Below are 10,831 nucleotides of genomic sequence, written 5' to 3'. Positions count from 1 at the left end.
TTGCTATTTGTTCTACCGAGTCGAAGGCCTTCTCGTAATCTACAAAAGCTAAACACAGAGGTATATTATATTCTGTCGTTTTCTCGATTAGTTGGTTTATCGCCTGCAAATGGTCTAGAGTTGAATATCCGCTTCTAAAGCCTGCCTGTTCTCTCGGTTGGTTTCCATCTAAAACTTGACTCAGTCTATTTGTAAGGATCTTGGAGAATACTTTGTATACGTTTGATAGCAAGCTAATCGGTCGATAGTTACTAAGGTCCTTCTGGTCTCCTTTTTTATGAAGCAAAATCACTATAGCATTGCACCACGCATTCGGAACGCTTTCTTGACGTAAGCACTGGGTGTACAACTCAGCTAATTTAATATGAACTAATTTCCCTGCGTTTTTCAATAGATCTATTGATATACTCTCTTCCCCAGGTGCTTTTCCTCTTTTCATAGTTTTTAGAGCAAATTCTACTTCTTCCTTTGTAATCTCTGGTACACTACTAACGTCTACACATGAATTTACTGACTCAACTACGGCCTTCGACGAGTAAAGCTCTTGGTAAAATTCTTCTACTCTTTTTACCATTTTGTCTCTACATTTAATTATTTCTCCATTTCTATCTTTCAAACATATCATCTGCTGTCTTCCTAAAGCATGTCTACGCTCGGTCACTTTAATACTTTTACCTTTCCGAATAGTTTCTTCTATTTCGTCCATGTTTCTCTTTCTTTTCTCTAATCTCTGCCTTTTGTTGATAAGCTTGTTTAGTTCTACTCTTTCTATTTCGTCTCTACTGCTTTTAATCTGCATGTTCCTTCTTCTTTTAATTAGGTCATTTGTAGTTTTGGAGTATTTGTTTTCTCTAATGTTTTTTGTACTTCCTACTTTCTCTGCTGATTCCTTAATGATATTCACTAAATTCACATTGATATCTTCCACGCTGTCCTCGTTAGTTCTTAGAGCTTCGAATCTATTTTTTTTTCTAACTGAAATTTCTTTTTATTATCCTTAACCTTTGCAAGGCTTATTTTCCTTTTTAAAACTAGTTTATTTCTCTCGGCTCTGAAGTTGAATTTAGCTGTGCATCCTACCATTCTATGGTCACTCCCTATGTTGACTTTATTTATCACCGTAACATTGCTAACGCTTTTGCTCTCATCTCCTAATATGAAGTCTATTTCGTTTTTTGTTGTTCCATTTGGACTTCTCCACGTCCATTGACGACCTACACGCTTTTGAAAGAAAGTGTTCATTATCCCCATATTGTAGTTCTCTGCAAAATTGACTAACATCTCACCTCTGTCATTTCTTTCACCTACTCCAAACTTCCCAATGCACGTCTCATCTCCCATCTTCTTCCCTACTTTAGCATTAAAGTCTCCTATTACCAAAGTGTACTTACTTTTTTCTTGATCCATTACTTGACTTAAATCATTATAGAAGGATTCAATGTCCTCGTCTGAACTCTGTGAAGTTGGTGCATAAACCTGAACTATTTTTAGAGTGTACCTTTTACACAGCCTAATCACAATCCAAGCTACCCTGTCCGATAAACTACTGAATTTGATTACGTTACCAGCAACCTCTCGGTTGATCAAGAATCCTACTCCATTAGATCTTTCTTTGTCCTTACCTCTATAGTAGAACAGGTGGTGACCATCTTGTAATTGTATCAGCTTTTCTTCCGTTCTTCGGACTTCGCTCAGTCCGATATGTATATATGTGTATATATATGTATATATATGTATATATATATATATATATATATAATATATATATATATAATATAATATATATGTGTGTGTGTATATATATATGTATATATATATGTATATAATGTATATATATATATATGTATATTTATATGTATATATAATGTATATATATGTATATGTATATATGTATATTTATATGTATATTTATATGTATATATATACATATGTATATTTATATATATATGTATATATGTGTATGTATATGTATATATATATATGTGCATATATGTACATATATATATATTATATATATATATATATATATATATATATATATATACACTCCAAACGATTTCATTTCGTAGCTGAGGATTGTCTTGCACCAGCCCGAACAGTCACAATGAATCGATACCCCATTTGTCATGGAGAGCTCTCCACCCTCCAGATGAAGAGAATGCTTTATCTTTTCCCATACTTCGATTAATACGGTGTATAAATCATTCATGTGAGATTAAAGGATGGGGCTATAAGAAATAGAATATTTCAGGTATTTAGGGTCACATGTGATGGGGAATGGAGGAGTGGATACTGGTTGCATAGATTTCATGCATTCAATATTTTGGGGAGTTTTATGACACCCCTACGGTCCAGAGTAATATTCTTTTGTGAATGGGGACTAATCTTTACTCATGAAAAATTGCTGATAACTTTCACTTTAAGTTATCCCCCATTGTTCCTACCCATTTCCAACAAATTGGATCATGTGCTTGCAGGAAACACGTGCGAGGAGAGATTGAAAGCGCCGAGACTACCAACATTGAAAGAAAGAAGAGTAACAGGATCGTAGTGTTCAAATTATAATAGGAGGCAGATAAAACTGACGGAAAAGGTCTCTTGGTATGAGAGGGGAAGGTGTAAAGAAGTACGGAAGCAAATTGAAAAAGACCACATGCTTGAAATATGTCAAAAGATGCATCAAAGATACACGAACTCCAGGAATAACATAGACGATAATATTGGTGAAGCAAATTAAAAAAAATAAATAATAGTAATAATAATAAAAAAAACACAACTTACAAGCGAATTTCCTTTCATATATATCACTACTGAGTAATTAAAATAGTAAACATATATACACGCGCGCGTGCAGACACGCACACACGTTCACTTTTACAAATCTTATATATTACAAACGCAAGCAAATATAAAGAGATAATAACGACATGGAGGCGCGTGTGAGCCCAAAGACACACTTAGGAAGAGATACGTGCCTATAAACATGCAAATTCTTACATCAAAATTGTCGTTTGTTTCCCAATTAGGGGAGCGAAGGCAGAAAGGGACATGATCAGCGGGGAATAATGGAAGATGAAGATTGGGTGGACAGACAAATGAAGTGATAGATGGATAGATGAATAGATAAACGTATGTGTGTATGTCATATGCATACACACACACACACACACACACACACACACATATATATATATATATATATATATGCATGAGAGAAATTCGCTAGTGACAGCGACATTAATCTGGTATTTTTTATGACAGTCGCATGCAGGATTCGAACCCACTCCTTTCGGCCACCGGTAAGAGTCTTAACCCACAACACCACAATCTCTGTGGTGAATTGGGTTAAGGCTCTGTGAAGGTAATCTTGCGGGTGACCGAAAGCAGTGGGTTCGAATCCTACATGCGACTGTCATAAAAATTATCATATCCATATATATATACATATACATGATCTAAACAGAAATGTAGTTCTGAATACATACATATACATATATATATATATATATATATATATATATATATAGAGAGAGAGAGAGAGAGAGAGAGAGAGAGAGAGAGAGAGAGAGGACAAGACCAAGGTACAGTTGGTACCAAGGGATATCAAGCAAGTAGACGGATATTCATAAGAACGACATATGTGGCCGTAAAAAATTCATTCGCCCCTCACTCAATTTTCTCCATTGCAGTTATATACAATAAATCTGCAATGAATGTCTAAAAACAGTGTCAAAGACCAATGCAATTCCCATATATTGAGTTCAGAAGCAAGACTGGTACCTTTTTCTTGTTTGAAAAAAAAAATAATAGCTCTGGCCTCTTCTTGCTATGGCATGGAACTAGATTGGTTTATTTGATAGGAACTTTTAACTTTTGAGGTCGAGATTATTTAAATGTTTTTATTTTTCTAATTAGGTAACTATAGAATGATGTTCTTCTGAACGGATACGCCCAATACAATGAAAATAATTTGGAAATGAGATCAAAGATTCGTATGTTTGCTGTGTGATCCAGAATGATAAACTGAACGATGAATTCTGACTACCGCCCTCTCGTTTGGACATCCCTTAGTCTTTCTGTTGACATCATTTGATAAAGCGGAAATGTCAACACTACCAAAACGATTAAAGAACCAAGGATAATTCCAATGCAAATACAAATCAGTATCGTTTGTCACTGTTTTGCTCAGATGGTCATTTCTCTGTTTGGATTCAGACTCTGATCACCGAGTCAATAATTCCATGTGTTTTTGCCTTGATGGCCAAGGCTCCAATTACGCGAAAGAAATATTTGAGAGTCGGGTGTCGTTTTCTGGAAGCATTGAAAGACTAAATCATATTTTCAGAGTAAATCTCCTGCGTGATGACACGTCCCTTCCACTCCCTTCGTTATAACTAATCAAAAGCATTTTTCTCTCATTTTTCGTTTTTTATCACCATTTCCTTATTTGCCTATCTGGGTTTTTTTTTCTTTATCTTTCATAGCCTGAGGTTTAATATGACACGTTTGCATGCCAGGGAAGGATTAATCCTTTCCGTTCTTTGTCTTCCCATAATGCCCTTCCAGTTCCTTTGTTTTGGATATAACTCGAAAAATATATATGCATTTCTTATCGTCATTGGCCATCCTGTACATCTGGATGTAACCCAAAAGCTTTTCGTTTTCGTTGATGACCATATGGTAGATATGCCCAATGAAACACACATATCGGTACTGAATTCACTTATCGACTAGATAATTGAATTTAGTAATTTAATCGTTTACTAATTTAAGCAATCTAACACTACATAGTGTACCGAGTCCTTTAATCCTTTGAATTATTTTATGACACGATTTTATTCATCTTTGTGATACCCCATCATGTATTCGTAGGTTAAAAACAACAAGAAAAAAAAACATCTCAGCACTAAAAAAAAAAAAAAACAACTGTAATCGGGATGCTGTCCTTGTCTACGTCAAACAATTGAACTCACTTTTGAAAAAGTAAAATCAAAGTTAAACAAAGTGACATGCACAGATCTTAGACAAACTCACATTCTCAAAAAAAAGTCTTACTTATAAGCTAATAAGCAAAACAAACTACTAATCTCTCTTCCAAGTAACCATTCATAATTCCTTGCAACCACAGAGAAAACTCAAACAAAAGAAGACCACTCGAATCACGGGTAAAATCAAAATCGCTTCAGCAGTCAAGATGCGAAGTTACAGTCTGGTGTCGGGCCTCAGCGCCTCGTCTTTCGGGTCCCCGTACGTTTTCGGAAGCCCATGGCGTGCTTGAAGGCCATAAGAAGGGCGGGTTTACTGCACGCGCGGTCCAAGCCTTATATATAGAGGAAACCTCCAAAGTCCTTTACTTTGGGGACACGTTTACCTATACTCTTGAATAAGAATTTCCTATTTATCATACATGTGTGTGTTCGGCAAAATAATTACTGTAACATAAAGATACGGCACAGGAAGATATCAGATAAAATAAATAAAATCCTAGGACTTAAAGTAGGACATTTTGAGTTCAAAAGGTAGAATACTATCAGCAAACTATACTGTATACTTCATCAGTCCACCTTCATTTAAAATATGATGGAGGAGAAATATTTTGATAAACTGGAAAAGGCACAATAGCAAACATCAAACTTATATTAATATCAGAAATAGATTGCGCGAAGCCACCTAAGACATTTGAGGTTACTTTTCCTTAAAAAGAGGGAAGAGGGGTTCAGAATCTTAAAGCGAATTGATAACATCATAATTCAGCAGTTCCCACCTTGAATAGTTACTAGACAATGATCTCATACTGTCAATGCACAGATGATGTGCACCATTACACACCAAAAACGCTTAACTCGTTACTTAAAGGGGCAGTAATAGTTTGCATTTAAGAAAGAATCGTCATAAGCGAGGAACAACCTTGATCCTGTCGGATAGCTATCCCAGACGCTAGAAGAGAGAGGGTGTGTGTGTGCGTGTGTATGCGTGTGTGTGTGTGTGTGTGTGTGTGTGTGTGTGTGTGTGTGTGTGTGTGTGTGTGTGTGTGTGTGTGTGTGTGTGTGTGTGTGTGTGTGTGTGTGTGTGTGTGTGTGTGTGTGTGTGTGTGTGTGTGTGTGTGTGTGTGTGTGTGTGTGTGTGTGTGTGTGTGTGTGTGTGTGTGTGTGTGTGTGTGTGTGTGTGGATGTGTGTGTGCGCGGCCGTGTTTGTATGTGTGTCTTTATTGTTCATGCATTCATGTGCATGTGTTTATTCATAGAGGTATGCATAGAAAAAAGCGTTAGCATGACCAATTTCAGTGTTCTTGTGTACAATGAATGATCGAAGAGCTGAGCGACCATTCAGAAGCCGGATTGCAGCAGAGACTATTTACTTGTACCAGATAGCTGTTATCACGAACATCATTCATTGTGTAGTAGGAAAAGAGTGAATCTCTCAAAGGAATGAAATCATCAGACGTGAGACAAAAAAATCATTAAAATTGTGATACCTGGTTAAAAAGACCTAATCTCGTTTTCTGTAAGACTTATTTCGAATTTCTTTGTTTTCTGACTGCAGGAGAATAGAGCTGACCTAATCAGCTGAGGAAATGACCTGGGCTCATTTATCGAGGCGGATGACCCGTAAACCTTTGCACGAATTCGAAAATCGGTTTTAAATGCCAACGAATTTCGCCGTTTTTATTCTTCGTCCTCAACTCGTTAGAGTCGACGCCGCTGCAAAAGAAAGCTACAAGTCAAGTGAGGTGTTCGCAAAAGGAACCCGAAGAAGAGTTTCAATCCTTCAGAGTTGAGGGGTCTCCCTTCAGCTGAATGAATGAAATCGCCTGACGACAGATAGAATAGATATACAAAACACGAGTAAAAAAGGCCTTTACTTGATCCATTCAACACATTCTCGGTATTCCCTTCATCCATCTCTGCCTTCCACACTTTCTTTTTTGTTATTCTTTTCTCGTTCATTCTTTCCATATGTCCATTCCATCCCAATATTCTTTGATCAACCTTACCTGCCATCTCTCTTTTAACCCTCCCTTCTCGTCACTCCGTCATTTCTCACACTACCCATCCTCATAACCCCTGCCACACTTCTTAAACACTTCATTTCAAACACAATTCAAATTTTTCCTTTCTGCCACTCTTGAATTCAAGTCTCTGTCCATACAGTGCCGTAGGCACAGCTTTTCCCCTCCGTAGTCTTCTTTGTGTGTTCATCGTGTGATACCAAAGTCTCTTGGCATTCTTTATTTCCCCCAAGACATTCCCTTGCCTTCCCTCATTTTACAGTTTACCTCCATCTCCATTCCCCCCAAAAGTAAGATATACGGTTTATGGAATAATATTAGTATAATTAATTAGAGAAGGTAGAGCCATAAGATGTGCATTTTATTATCTTCTTCGCACTACATGTGAAAGTTTTGCAGATTTTTAAATTTCAACACATATTTTGTTTTATATGTAGATCTAGTTGGAGGTTGCTAATTAAGCAGATTCCAAACATTTTAATTGAATTGTTGTTTGTTTTTTATTATGACTGCATTAGTGTTAAGGTCCTGCAGACATAAATTGATTTTGGGTGTCTTTGTGAGATTTTATTGCTCCTTGTTGTATGAGGTAAGATAAGATCTGGAGAGTGTGTCCAATGTTTCTCATTTCAAAGCTCTCCATCTTTGTTATATCTGCACCACACTGCTCTGTTTCATATTACACACACACACACACACACACACACACACACACACACACACACACACACACACACACACACACACACACACACACACACACACACATACCATGATGAATTAGCTAAGAGAGAGATAAATGCTTGACGAGTTTGATTTTAAGGTCAAAGGATGTTGCATGAATTTGTTATATATCTTAATGCGAGCGAATTCGAAACATCGAAACATATTCTCAAAATGATATCAAATCGTACTAACTTTCCCTAGTGCTATTTTGAACTGTGTCGTTCCTCTTGCAGTGTTGATTTCGTCGAGTGATTTCAATGTTTTTTTCTTTCTATTTAAATTATGCTTTGCCCGATTTGAATCGTTAAAACCATAGTCTATATGATCAAGTAACATTTTTTTCTAAACCCTTCGCGTGGCAGTCATGAAGAATGACTGCTCTTAATTATACTCTGATGATTACACATATAAACTGTACAGACATGTATATATATATATATATATATACATTATTCTACTATTACATGTGTATTAATCACATAACACTTTGAGGTCACCTTTAAATTTAATAAAATCATTTGACACTAGATAACACTTGAAACATTAGTCTCACTTGTTGGCTTCGTTGTGACGTTGCGGTCTAGTGCTCGACCCTACTTCATGTATTTAGGGGGAGCTTTATGTCAACCGCAGACTCTTTCTCTACTGACGCTTCCCAAGGCGCGGACGCCTATCGCGTTCTGGAAGAACAGGCCTCCGAGGACGGGAGATTTCTCAAGAGGACAGTAGTTTGCAGGAACAACGAGGGAGAGGTATGTATTCACATACATACATACAAACTGTTTAGTATAGAAACGTTTGTAGAACCTCTTTCCAGGGACTTGGGAGAGTTCCTCCTTGATGGATTTGGGCCGCGGCATTTTCCAGAAGAGATTCAAAACAGAGGCCGTGTAAAAGAAAATAATAATTAGGATAAAGAAATACCGATGTCATCAAATAAAAAAGAAAATACAACAGTAAATAACAGAAATGACATAAAGATGACAAAAAAGGCACCTGGCATTGGAAGACCTGGAACGCGGATCGAGAACGACAGAAGAGTCGAGACCGCCAATACAGGTTCTTCGCGAGCACCTGAGACCTCTCGCGAATGCCGTGTTCCCGCGGGTGAGGTGCGCGTGATTCCGACCCCTAAAAACTGGAAAGAGAGACAAAACCAGCAACAGAAGCCCCAACGAGTCTGGTTCCTCCCCTACAAGAGCGCGTCCTGAGCACTTTGACAAAGAAGCCACGGGGCTGGGTCCTTTCAAGTCCCTGTTGAATAAGTTATCTCTCAAGAATTTTGAGAAACTTTCTGGTCAAATCCACGCATTCCTCGTAGAAAACCCGGCAACGGTTGAAACTGCCGCGGAAATAGTGACAGTGTTTGCGATGCGTCAACAGTTCTACGCGAGAACTTATTCGCAACTCTGCACTTTTTTAATGAAAAAATTGTCAAAAGAAAGTGCGGACGCTTACAGAACCCGCCTCGGTGTACAGTGCAAGCGCCTTTTCGAAGTCTCTGAAAATTTGAGCTGCACAGGAAGGAATCAAAACTAGGAAATGGAATTAAATTCCATAAAAACGAGAAAGCAGTATGTAGCACTGTGCTCATACATTGCTAACCTTTGCCTAGAGGGCATTTTTGAATGCCGAAGGGTCGCACTTTGTATCAAATCGCTTCTCAAAAAAGGAGACGAAGTTTCTCTGGAAGCAGTTTGCGCCCTTCTGGAGACCGCTGGCCACAAACTGGACCAGTCGGTCAAGGTATTGCCCGTGGGAACCCAGGTAGTCAACACTATATACTCCTCCTTCTAGGAAATAATGGAGAAAAAGTTGACAAGCAATAGAATGAGGTATCTTCTATTGGACATCGTCGAATTAAGGGAACGCGGTTGGAAACCAAGAATCCCTAAAGAAGTTCGTCAATGCCGCAAGTAAGATGTGCACCTCAAGAAGTGGAGAAAAACTAGAAAAAAATGGCCAAATATATAGAAAACACATAAAAAGTATATAGAAGAAAAAGTATGGCAAGAAAATACCCACAGTAAGCGTCTCTCCAAATGAAAAAAATTGTATCGTTACTGGTAATGGCATTATTAATGGTAATGGAAAGATAGGGTCTGCTGTAAAAAGTTTCCCTCAGCTGAATAAGGCATTTTCAACAAAATCAAAGTTATAGGCTGTCAGTGGTAGCCAAATGTTAAGAGGATCTTTTTGTCTCTAACTACCTGTCAATAAAATTTTCAGCTGAATAAGATAATAAGGGTAGACAAAACCATAAGTGTTTCTCTCCCTCTGTCTATATATATATATGTATATATAAGTATATATATATGTATATATGTATATATATGTATATATATATATATGTGTGTGTATATATGTATATATATGTATATATATATGTATGTATATATTCAACAAAAACCCACTGTGTTGGATAAGAAGAAATGAAATAAATGAATTCCATATATTTCATTTCTTCTTATCCAACACAGTGGGTTTTTGTTGAATCTTTACGAATGTGTTACGACATTACTTTATAGTTATATATATATATGTATATATATATATGTATATGTATATATGAATATGTATACATGTATATACACATATATATATGTATATGTATATGTATATGTTCGAAAATAGCTGGAGTCCAGGAACCATTTTATGGAAGAAAGTATACGCTGGACTCGACGTTCGTCAATTTATTCCGACGTTTCGAACCCTGTCCGGGGTTCGTCTTCAGGGTAATACAGTGGTAGCCATAGGAAATGTACATAAATAGGGGATACCTGGTGCACTGGGAGAGGTCTTCCCAGTAACAGTTAAATTTGAATTTAACGGTTACTGGGGAGACCTATCCCAGTGCACCAGGTATCCCTTATTTATGTACATTTCCTATGGCTATGGCACGAGAGGGCCACCAAACTGTGCCCTCATCCCGCCACCAAGATCGCCGACAGAGGACTCTCCGTGATCATCCACAGGCTCAGGCTGGGGTACAAATGCTGCTGGGAAATCATTGAACGACAGGAAAGGGAATGCGACCACTGCGGGATGAACACCTCAGAACCTCTCCTTCACTACCTGCTAGAGTGCGCTCACACC

The sequence above is a fragment of the Oratosquilla oratoria genome, chromosome 3, assembly GCF_046742065.1.
Source record: "Oratosquilla oratoria isolate Oo_2021 chromosome 3, ASM4674206v1, whole genome shotgun sequence".
NCBI lineage: Eukaryota > Metazoa > Arthropoda > Malacostraca > Stomatopoda > Squillidae > Oratosquilla > Oratosquilla oratoria.
The sequence above is the reverse complement of the archived record's forward strand: the minus strand, read 5'-3'. Positions refer to the sequence as shown.